Source organism: Monomorium pharaonis, chromosome 2, assembly GCF_013373865.1.
Source record: "Monomorium pharaonis isolate MP-MQ-018 chromosome 2, ASM1337386v2, whole genome shotgun sequence".
NCBI classification, from domain to species: Eukaryota; Metazoa; Arthropoda; class Insecta; order Hymenoptera; family Formicidae; genus Monomorium; species Monomorium pharaonis.
In genome coordinates, this window is record NC_050468.1 from 16,520,405 (window position 1) to 16,532,970 (window position 12,566).

Genomic DNA, 12,566 nt, shown 5'->3' on the forward strand with positions numbered 1-12,566 from the left:
AGCTCAATTTAGTTAAATACTGAATGTAGATATTATATTGGATGATAAGATCAAGAACTACCATACATGTAACGTTTAGTACATTTAATTTCATCTAACATACCTATTATTTTATTATTCTACATTATTTAAAGACGCAAATTTCTGTATGCTTTTGATGACTTGCCTCTGCTACTTTCAAAGTTGTTAAATATGCGAAAGGATCGACGAGACCGACGCGGATTTTTCGGGAGAATGTTTCCATTTCGTTCGTTCAACTTAAATGTCAAAACTTTATTTGCATGGTATTTGACAAAGGGACATCGTGTTATGTTTTCCCTGCTCGATTGCCAGCGTCTCCCTTCGTACGAATCGTACGACGACAGTGTTCTCCACGTTTGAGCAACCCGAGAAGCCGATCAATTGTCTAACATTCTAAATATTATGTCAGAAATTTCTCTAGGCAACATTCCTATGATATCCAATTTCCTTTATATTACAAAGATATTAAAGCATGCAATTATTCTTTCAAACGCTTCCGTCGCTTACGATGTGCTCCGTGAGATTGCTTAAAACAAAGTGACACTCTCGGCAGTTCTGACGCGTATTTGTTGTCTATCCCACCTCCTATCCGCGCTTTATTTAGCGCCCTCTACCATCTTCTCAACATCCAATAGCATAACGCGCTTGAAGCCACACATTTTTCTATGTCTGCTTGCAATGCACAAACTACGTTTCTCACGGAATATAAAATCGCTTTTCCTCACGATTTTTACCGTAGAGATAATATAATTTATTAGTAGTCATAAAAAGATTTATTAAAATAATCCATAATTAAAATCGTTACTTTAATAATCTCACAAATTAACAATAATGTTTGAAAGATTGAGAAAATAACAATTAACTAATTATTTATTATAAATTAACGTTTAAAAATTTTACTTTATAAAATATTTTGTACTTAATAAAACTATGCAAACGTTTTCAATTTTATAAAACAAATATGCCATTTTAGAAAGAGAGAGAGAAAGAGAGAGAAAGAGAGAGAGAGAGAAAGAAAAAGAGAGAGAGAGAGAGAGAGAGAGAGAGACATATTTGTAGATGTAGAATATTAAAACCAATATTTAATATTTTAATAAATGTTATAAAAAATAGTAATGTAAAAATTTATAGATTACATTCTTTATTATAAATTATGTAGTATAAGTAATTATTCAATTTGTATTATAATTTACAATTTAATTATACGAGGATTACATTAAAAAAGAGATGCATCTATATAAAATACACGCATTCTAAATTTTTCAAACATTCTTTCTCATTCGTGATTACGAGTGTTTCATATATCGTAAAATATCGTGTCGCTAGTATATGCAAACGATGCATGTAAATCAACAGATAGTGTACAAAAAGAAATTTACGAATATCGAGCATTTGTAAAAATTCATTTCACTGAAAGTTAAAAACATTTATCAAACAAGTCATAAGTCACGAATTATCTGATATTACTAAAGATGTGTTAAAGTGGATTAAGTTAATATAATTATTTAAATATAGGCTATAAATTTCACCCCTTACACTTTCTGTTTTGTTATAAACAAATAAATTACTTTTGATCGGTTCTTTTATTAGTAATTTTTTAGTAAATTACACATATTAGAAGTATTCAAAACATTAAAAAGATAAAATTAACATAAGAGTAAAATATTCTTTAATTAAAATTATTTATCACAATTTTATCACAATTTTAATATTAAAAAATTATCTATAGTAGTATCTATAGTAGTAGTAAAAAATTATCTATTAGTAGTAAAATTATCTATAGTACTAACAACAAATTTAAAAAACTATTCAATTTTAGTATAGATAAATATTTGTTAAATATTTTCTTCCAAATTATCTAAAGAAACTTTTAATAATTTGAATCCTTAAAAAATATTTGTTTATTAATTAAATATCTAAATAAAGTTCTTTAAATAGTATAAAAAGAATTTTTGTTTAACGTATATAAATTTTCGTCACAGATAAAGAATGCCTGTGGCCAGCAAAAAAGTCAAACTTGATATGGTTACCGCATATAAGATTAATTCTTGCCTCTCTGAGTTCTTTACTGGGTCTTCAAGTTTCACACCGCATCATGTATACACATTATGTATACACGTGAACGTTTGAAATTCGTTGAGAAACCTGGGCTCCACAGCTTTTATACTAAGACCCAAAATATTCCAATGTGAATTTATGAAACCATTCTGCCCATAAGATACTAACACCGTCGATCAGAAAATATTGACGCGGTGCGAGAATACAGCAAAGAAGGGATAGCTCAACATTAAGAATACCTTGAAGGGTATATAGCCATGAGGTATGCATAAGAAATTTTCTCGCCAAGTCTCGTGAAGAATTTTCAATACCACCCGCGATCGGTTCTACTCGCAGATTTATATTGCAACGCTTTGACCAGTTCACAAAGTCTACAATCAGTCATAAGATATCTTCAAGATAACTAAAAAAGAATTTTGAGTGACGGAGAAAACATAAAATACATATTATGTTCACAAAATAATTATCAGTTCAAACATTGCATGCTCATTCTAACGTCAAAGACGAAATGTTACCGTCGCAATCACTGATACTGCGCTAATCGAAAATCGATAGGGATCTGTCTGATTACTTTGAAAGCAATAGACCAAGTGCATTTCTTGGAAGAGCTAGAGATTTCTTGCGACCACGAGAGTTACAAGTTTCACAGTTCGGGAATTGAATTTTCTGACGGATGATTCGTGACTTCTCGTTCCTCATCAAATCAATTTGTAACATCAAATGTACATTGTAATAGACAGCGAATGTCGCTAATCAAATAATGAGATAAAACGTACAAAAGGAAAATGCTAAATTAAATAAAATAAAATTGTTAGTCAAAAAAATATATATATCTAACATAGTCGTTTAATTTTCAGAAATTATTCATTGAACTAATTCTTTAAACTTTAAACCATACACTTTGTCTGAAGATAATTGCATTTTTAATATAATAATTGTGTTGGATGATTATATTAATCGAAATAGTTGAGAAAATAATTGACAATTTACACAATTATAAATTCTTTGTACGGAGAAAAAATTAAGCTTGCAACAGAATAAGAATATTTTTGCTTATCTGTATATAATTAAGATCCCTAATTAAACGATCTATATGATTGCCTAAACCTTAGTAAGTATTTTAGTAAGTATAGCTGCTGTATAAATGTCACAATCATAATATAATTATAATATAATTATATTATTAGACGATAACAATAACATATTCTCAGAAACATATTAAAATTTGTTCACATGCAACATTTAATACCAAATGTACGGTAAAAAAAAAACTACATACAGTTCAGCAGTTTAATACAAATTGGCAACAGAAATCAAGTAGAATCTGTCACTAACTTATCATTAGATTAGCTTCACGAAAAAATTGCTGGTTGTTATAATAATAAATTTTAATAAATATTAATAAATTTTCTATTTTTAAAACAGAAATGTATACGAACTCAAGTTATATTAATATTATATTAAATACAGTTATTAAAATGTGCTCATCTATACGGTTTTCACAACCATAATTTTTATGATAAATAACATTCGGTTAAAATATTCTCTCATTAAATCAAAGGATTATTGCTATCTCTCTAATGTGATCTGTGGAAAAAAAGTAGTATGGTCACGACAGCTGTAGATATAGTTGTACAACACAGTATGGAAAACTTAGTTCCATTGTATCAATAGAATAGATAAGAGCATAATTAACTCATCACAAACAATTTTTCATAAAATAAAGTATGTTATTGTGTAATTCTTCTTGTAAATATTATCTATATCCCATTAAAATGTTAGTATTAAACGTGTTTTTTTTATAAAGTCTGCGATATAATCTAAGATAATTTAATAACAGGTAATGAAAAGCACATCTTTTTTCTAGTGTAAAAAGTATAATAAATACAGCTAATCTAATGATAAGTTAGTGACAGATTCTACTTGATTTCTGTTGCCAATTTGCATTAAACTGCTGAACTGTATGTAGTTTTTTTTTACTGCACATTTGGTATTAAATGTTGCATGTGAACAAATTTGAATATATTTCTGATAACATATTATTGTTATCATCTAATAATACGATTATATTATAATTGTAGCGTATTATCAAAACAGAACTTATAATTTATATCGTTATTGCTATATTAAATATAACAACTTACTCCTTTTTATTTTTTCTCCTTTTTTTTATTTTATCAGAAAAAATAGATTAAGTATGATAAGTGCAATTTTAACGTACAAAGTAATATTTTGTGATATTAACTTATATTCTCTAGAACATAACTTTATATTCTCAAAAAAAATAGAAATGACGATGATTGATATGGCGGTGTGAAGTTAAATGCTCTATACCTAATACCGAAATGTTGCATAGAAGAGTTCATAGTCACTGTAAGAAATCCAAAAGAAAGAGACCATTACTTCATACATTTCTTGCTTTCAGAACTGTCACCGATGAAGAACGCAAAAGTTAGTGTTCTTTCGCAAGCAACTATTAATCATAAAAATTCCAACACCTAAAAAGAACATCGCTATGCCTCTTTAATGTAAAAACCACTGCGACTTCAAATCATCTTATTTTATTTTTGTAGCTATGAGTTATATTCTACAATGCAATGTGTAATAGTTAATGTCACAAAAAAGACATATAATATAAGATGGCATATATGTATAATTACAGACTAAATTAAAATAAGCATAAATTTCCAAATTATGAAAAGAACAATTTAAATTCAGACTTTTAAGAAAATGCATATAATATGTCATATTATATTATATAATGAATTTTTTGTTAAGAAATTGCATTATTCTTTCTCATTATAACTTTAAGATGTAAATAATCTAAATTTCCAATATTTTGTTGATTAATGACGTTGATTAATAATAAAATACAATACATTAATGTACAAGTAGTACTATAGACCTTTTTGGGTGTTTTCTCGAGTACACATATATCGGTTCTTATTATTATAAATGGAAACAATACTGAGAGGAATTAAAACGCAATTGCTTCTAATATCGTTGACATGAAGTAATACGATACATCAATGTGTAATAATATAGGATTGTAATGTCATCGTGTGGTACTACACTGTGTATGTGTGTGTGTGTGTGTGTGTGTGTGTGTGTGTGTGTGTGTGTGTGTGTGTGTGTGTGTGTGTGTGTGTGTGTGTGTGTGTGTGTATTTAACTTAACACTAAGCACGTAACAATTTAAAGTAAATTTTATTATTAATTCTGTCATTAATATTATGCAATTTTTGTAATAACAGAAAACTATCAAGGATAACAAAGTAATAACAAAGTTGTTCATTGAAGCTGCAAATCGAGATTTTGTGTGCCAACTTTCTTCATAATTTTAACTTTCTCTTTATAGTTTACACGTACTGCTACGTAAAATACATATACTACAAGTTGAAGCTCATTTTTATTCAACGTCTTTATGTTCTTTTCGCGAATTCGTAATAAACATTTTTTAGTTTAATTGATAAAAATAATACAAATATTAAATAATACATAAAAGTTAGAAGTTTAAAGAATTTTGTCGCTGTTTAACCAGTTTATAAAATTTATAGTAATTTGATTAATTGTAACATAAATTATATATATATATATATATATATACATATATTGTTTATCAAATAAAATCACTTTAAAAATTATGAAACAATACACGAAAAAATCAAAACTCAGAATGGATAAATTCTTAAAGAGATAATAAGTAGAAAAAATATATAACAATATAAAAATGACAAAGCAGCTCAATGCATATTCAAGCCAATAAACAAACGAGAGTTGGTCTTTAAAAATATCAATTTTTATGTACTTTTCCTTAATAATATAATTAATAATAAAATTTATTATTGTTTTCAATAAAAAAATTATGATTATCAAAAAAGTAATAATAAAAATAACAGTTATAATATCGCGTTACTTCCTAATCCTGCTTATCTGCATTCTTGCTCCCTGCATTTTTCCTGCAACAAGATTACGATGTCGTTGCAAGGACTTTACTCATGTTCTCGAAGAGGCCTCGAGTGACAAGGGTTGGCTACTGCAAACCTGACGCGCTTAGTTCGTAAGACACCCATCACGACATCATAGCAGCAGCACTCGGAGCTTTTCAGAGCTCTCCGAACTGTTGCGAGGCGCCCCCTGAACAGCGTTTGACGTAGACACTTGGTAAGCTTTAAGCTTGCCCTGACCTCTGACTCTTATTTTACGTTCTATTTTTTCATCGCAATATAACGGACGTTCACTCTAGAATTTTGTAACACTGATTTGTTTGATTCTCAATCAATAAGTATTCCTCTCGTAAAAAATCCGTGTAAACGATTTTTTTTTCTTACTTTGTGTGGCAAGAGTAACCATCATTGCGATTAAATTTTGACAGCTGTCAAATTTGTATAGATGGTTATCTGTACAATTATGGCTGTAATTTATTTTTACAAAATAAAAATTAAAAAATTAAATAGAGCGCGCAAACGGACGTCTGTTTTGGTGTTTCGTTTTCTTAAAGTTGTAGTGTAAATGACTTTTGCATATACATATTTATACAAATTATTCCATTTTTGTTTCAAAATTCAAATAATTTAATTTTATATAAAAATAAAATTAGTCTGCTTCTAATAACATAAGTATTGATAAAATAAAAAATTAATTGTATAAAAATAGACATTTTAATTATTAAACGTAAAGATTTAGTTATTTCTATAAATGTATTTGCAATAATTTAACGTAAACGTAATTAATTTACTACTTTAATTTATTCTTAAAAATATAATAAAACTATTATGCAAAGTAAAAAAAAAGTACTTATTATATATTTGCACGTCTATATTAAATTTAGAGAAAAATAGTATCTTACGAATTAGAATTTCATCCTAATTATTATTATATAAAGAATGTAAAAAAATCATATCTGAAAAATATTTTTTTGTATAATTAATGTAAATTTTCTTGTAAAAATATATATTTTGAAATATATATTTCTAGCACAAACCTGTAAACCTTCAACTTTAATCCTGTTTACAAGAATGTTCAACCTATTGTATTTATAAAAGATATTTGATGTAATCAAGGCTAATTGAGGCACGCAATGAGGATTAGACCACAATTAAAGCAAATGAATAAAGGTACTTTGGACGTGAGGAGAAAACGGTAGCTGTTATGTGAATAATGAAATTAAATCACAATATTGTGTTGAGTAATAAAATAAATTAGATCTTGTGTCTATCTCCAATAAAACGTTACAATTCATTTGCCTAATTTTAAGAATACGTTTATTATGATTATGTTAAATGATTTCAAATATATCAAATATATATATATATATATACATATATATAATGCAAGCACAAGCTTTAATTACATATAAAATTGCTGATAATTAAAAACAATCAAATCTGACGCTTAACACCACAAAGGTGTATTGCGTTCAACGTGCAATGAGAATGCAATGTGTCTTAAATGCTGGAATGAGGTGCTCAACTAATTTTTCGTAGACATCCTGAAATTATAGTTTTATTCTTGAGGTTTACTACCACTTTGTTGCGAGTATCTGTCAATGTGTCGAGAAGTAAATTGACTTTACGAGCTTCCAAGAGTAAGAACATTTATTCCGATATCCGAGCGAAAATATACGGTCAGCTTTGCTGTCTGCACCTTAACGAAACAATGTGAGCACTTCCGTTATTTCTTCCTAAGCTTCAAACGATCCTTATAGCATTGCAGTGAATTGAACGGTTTCGTGAACGTCTTGGAAATTATCAAAAATTAGTTATCAAAACAAAATGCTTTATTTAAGAAATTAGATTTATGTTAAACACGTTAGAATACATACATACATATACATATGTATACTTACTTTCTTCTAAATTAAATTTTGTTGAAAACAAAATTTCACAAAAATATGCAATATTCTTAAAAATATGGCAATAAATCATTATTATCTAAATTTTGAACATTAAATAGCTGTTAAAATTATTATTTATATTTAAGAATAAAGACGTGTATATTGTAAGTTTATAAATTTTTATTATTACTTTCTTCTTTTTCATTATTGTCGTTCTCACTACATTTATACCATGATTGTCACTCTTTATTTTATTTCGTAAAATTTGATTTACGAGCTTATGGTTTGTAAAAGTTTCTGTTATTATAGTTAACAAATTGATTTTTTATTTGAGAAGAACTGAAATAAAGTTAAAACGTTATAATTTTTAATTAAATAAATGTTTTATGCTAATTTGTCAACTAACATAACTTATCTATTTCTTATCTTTATTACTTATCTTTATTACAATAAAATTAATTACATATATTGTTGATTTTTAATTTATATTTTTAATATAAGAAATTAAATTTTTTTGTGTTTTTAAATACCATTTTTTAATTGCCGATTTTATTGCTTTAACTTTTTTTAAGTATAATTGAAAGGTTTTTTAATGTTAATAAATTATTGAAATTACTTATAAATCTTAATAATTTTCTCATAATTTGACGTTTGTTTTATTTAAAAAAAAACCATTATTTATTCTTCGGAATTTTTTAAAATATGGTGTTTCATATTACATGTCTTTACCTGCATATAAATTATTGCACTAAACAATTTCTTTTACAATAAAATTAGTCACAGTCAATTAACCATTGTCGAAACAATTACATTTAGGGCCGGTTGTTTCAACTTCTTGGTAAATTTACCTACCAGGTAAGCACGTGTCTATCTTCATTTCTTTTCTGAAATAAATAAAGACGAACATATATTTATCTGATAGGTAAGTTTACCAAAAAGTTGGAACAACCGACCCTTAGTACAATTAAATTTAATTTTATTAAACATCAGATTTGGCATATGACAACATTCTTATTCATTTGTGTTTCACTATTAATTTGATTTCTTGTCTATTTATATAATATTTGTATTAAGATTATCTTTTTATCCTTTTATATGTGAGTAAAGAACATCTAAACAACTCATTTTTAATTTTATTTACATTTTGTTTAATGTACACCTTTAAATATTTATTATATAATTTAATCACATCATTCATATTAACATGCATGAGTTTATCTCGTTTTTCAAGAAAGTTGAACTTATTTTGTATAACAGATCAGCGTGACGGTTAAAAACTGATGAATCGCATTTGTAGTAGGTTTCTCATAAATATTTAAAACTAATCATTATAGAGCAATGATCGAAGAAATGTTATGACGTAAAAATTAAATAAACGCTAAAATGAACTGCAAATTACAGAAAACTTACAAATAACGATAGATCAAAGTTCTAGCAAGTACATAAAAATTTATAATTTATGCGAGATTTTTAGATCAATGCCGATTGACGGATATTGATTAAACACTATACTCTTCAAGATATCTACTTGATAAGGAAATATAAAATTATAGTATACAAGTAAATTATTAAGTAAATATTTTTATTTATAGACATATACCTTTGTCGCAGAGAGAAGATCAACATAACGATAGGCAAATATTAAAGTATTTACCTTACATGTAATAAAAATATGCATTTAGTCAAATATTGCATCTTCTTATAAACTTATTTCTTAGTGTATATTTTTGGAACATTATATAATGTATATTTTATTTACATAAATTAATAAACGTGAAAAATAACATTTCTAATTTAATGTTTTCCGTAAACAGAAAAGCTGTTCTTCTTTTCTGATAAAGTCATAAACGATCGCGAACCGTGTCACTTTGTTGCGCCGTCGTACTCGTTAAACGAAGACAGTCTGACATAAATTTGCTGCCAATGTAAATGACATGGGTGAGCTTTGACAAAGGGGTGTGTTCGTGATTGGTTCTCAGGGGCGCGGCAGAACACTGGCGACCATAGAGATTACCTATTCACTCTTAGCTTCTTCTAGACCTCTCAAACCACCTCGCTACTAAACTCCTACAGCATTACTGAATCCTTTATTATGTCGTGAATCCCGCACGATTCGCTCGCCGAAAAGCATGACTGAACTTAAAATCAGATAAAAGATTTTATAGTCCAAAGCATAAAATAATGTGCACATATTAATTAGAAGAAATTTCTTGTAATTATTGCAAATGTCTTGTAAAATAATTTAATTAATTAATTAATTAAGAAAAAAGTAATATTGTCTAAAAAATTAAAATAAGTATCTCATGGAGTTCAAAGTTCAAATGTCAAGTTGTAATATCTCAAAATAGTAAAAATAACATAAATAATTAAATAAAGAAACTAATAAAATATATTTTGATTTTATTAAATTCTTTATATGTCGAAGATAAATAAATAAACGTTGATATCAAAGTGATAAGTAATAAGTACTAAACCATCCTGTACATTGCTTCATTATTTTTATAAGAAATTTATCTATTTTAAAGTTTATCTGAAAAGTAGGGAAGTCAATAGTTGTGTCTTTTTCGTGCAACTATCTCCAATTTACGAGACGCGCAATAGTGACAATCTCAGGATAGGATCGAAAGTTTTGCGGATTGGGTGGTAGTATGGTCAACGTATCCAAGCGTAATCCAATTCTTTCTACCATCATTTTCCATCTTCTCGTCTCCCAACTAGTCAACCGCGACTCTCTAGGTTGCTTCCAGAAATTCCGTCAACTAAGCGAGTTCTTTCGCTCGTTGGAAACAAGAAAGCGAGGCTAATCCTGAGGGGATTGCATCCACGGGCACTCTCAGGAGCCAAACGTAATTAAACAAATTAAAAGTTCGACTTCTACTCTACCCAGAGTTGCACGAGGGAGCAATACCGTCTTGTCACTAAACCTTCCGTTCATCCTCACTGAATAAAGCAAAATAGAGAAAACTGATAGCTTTACGATCCGTAAAGTGTATTTATCGTGACTTCAGTTTACGCCACAAATGGTTCTTTATTTGTGCGATTATTCTTTTAAACAATATTGTTATGCAAGTACAAAAAATAAATTATAACAGCACAAAGTAAAAATGGATACATTATACCGACAAAAATATAATTATTGTAAAAAATATGTTATGTCTATATTAAATTATAAAAAGTTAGACATAATTTAAAAATTGCATAAATTTAAACTTTTTTAAGTTACTTATTTTTCATTATTTTTGTTTAAATTGACATTTTTTATCTTCTTGTAATGACTAATTATAATTTATATAAAGTCAGTTAATTTTTTTACTTTTGTTAAGCAATAACTGTAATTTATTTAATATTGAGAAAAGTACGTTATTTGGAAGCTCATATGTATGATTCATACAAAAAGGAGTAAAGTGTAAAAAAAATTTTTTGAGTAAATTCATTATTATTCATTTATTATACACTTTACTTTTCTGTTCATTTTTGTAAGAAATTGCACAAAAATAATTATAAGGCGATTTAATGAGATTTATATTTATTTAAAAAATTTGTTTATTCAAGTTTTGCGTTTATTTCCTCAGTAGTCTCATCTCTCGACCTTTGACCCTTTTGTAAGAAGTGGAACGTTCTGCTACTATCTTGATGGTTTACGACTTTCATTCCACGGGAAGATCAGGATGGGAATTACATTTGGATCGTAAAGGTATTAGATAAGCTTCCGCGAGCTGACATTTTTAAATTGCGTGAATCGTTTTATCAAGTTATTTCTTCAAATATAAAACAGTGTTCCATGTTGGAAAAGCAAAATACAAATTTATGGATAAAGTCTTAATGAATCCGTTAAGAGGATTAAAATACAAAAATTCATGAATGTATTTAAATGATGATAAGCTGCATTTCAGCTTTTATAACTTATACTGAACATTTCGCATGGTGTCATCTAAATATCGTTTATAATTTATGATTTCCAATGCGATATAACATTAAATATAATCATAATATGACAACTTACATTTTAAAGTAAATATGTAAATTCTATATAAACCATTTATTCATTGGTTAGATATGGTGTACAAGTATAACATATACCATTCCGGAAGAAGGGCCAACCAATTAAAAATTTGCTCCAAATTATAAAGCAAATAACTTTGAAAGAAACAATAAAAAATGCACTGTTACATAACTGGATATATTGTCTAACAATTTAAAACCAGTTTAATGATTTAAAAGTTCTTAACTTAAAACTTTACGCAAACTTTGTCCATCTAATAGGAAATTGATATTGTGCTAATCTTGAAGCAAAAGAAGATAGTTTTATTAGTTTGTCATCATTAGGTATATGTATAATAATATTATATTCTTATACCATGGTTTAAGATGTATTACAACTTAAAGTATATTTTAGACATATAAGTAACATACAAGTCATAAGACATTAAGTCATGATATGTGTTATGGATTATTAAAAAAAGCTTCATTGTTTATAAGATTAATAATGCCTTCTTTCTTAGAAGTTATTAAAAACATATTATTAACTAAAACTGCACGTAAATATCTTTCAAAACGTAATTATATATACAAAAGCATAACTACACTTAGATATTAAAAAATTACACATAGTATATATTTTTTAAACTATATATTTTTAAGAGTTAATAAAT

General features: G+C 27.1%; 1 protein-coding gene across 18 annotated transcripts in view; it reads right to left on the bottom strand.

Annotated features, from left to right (window-relative positions):
• Positions 1-12,566, bottom strand: part of LOC105837723 (potassium channel subfamily T member 1) — a 213,675-nt gene that overhangs the window by 99,351 nt on the left and 101,758 nt on the right. The window lies entirely within an intron of this gene.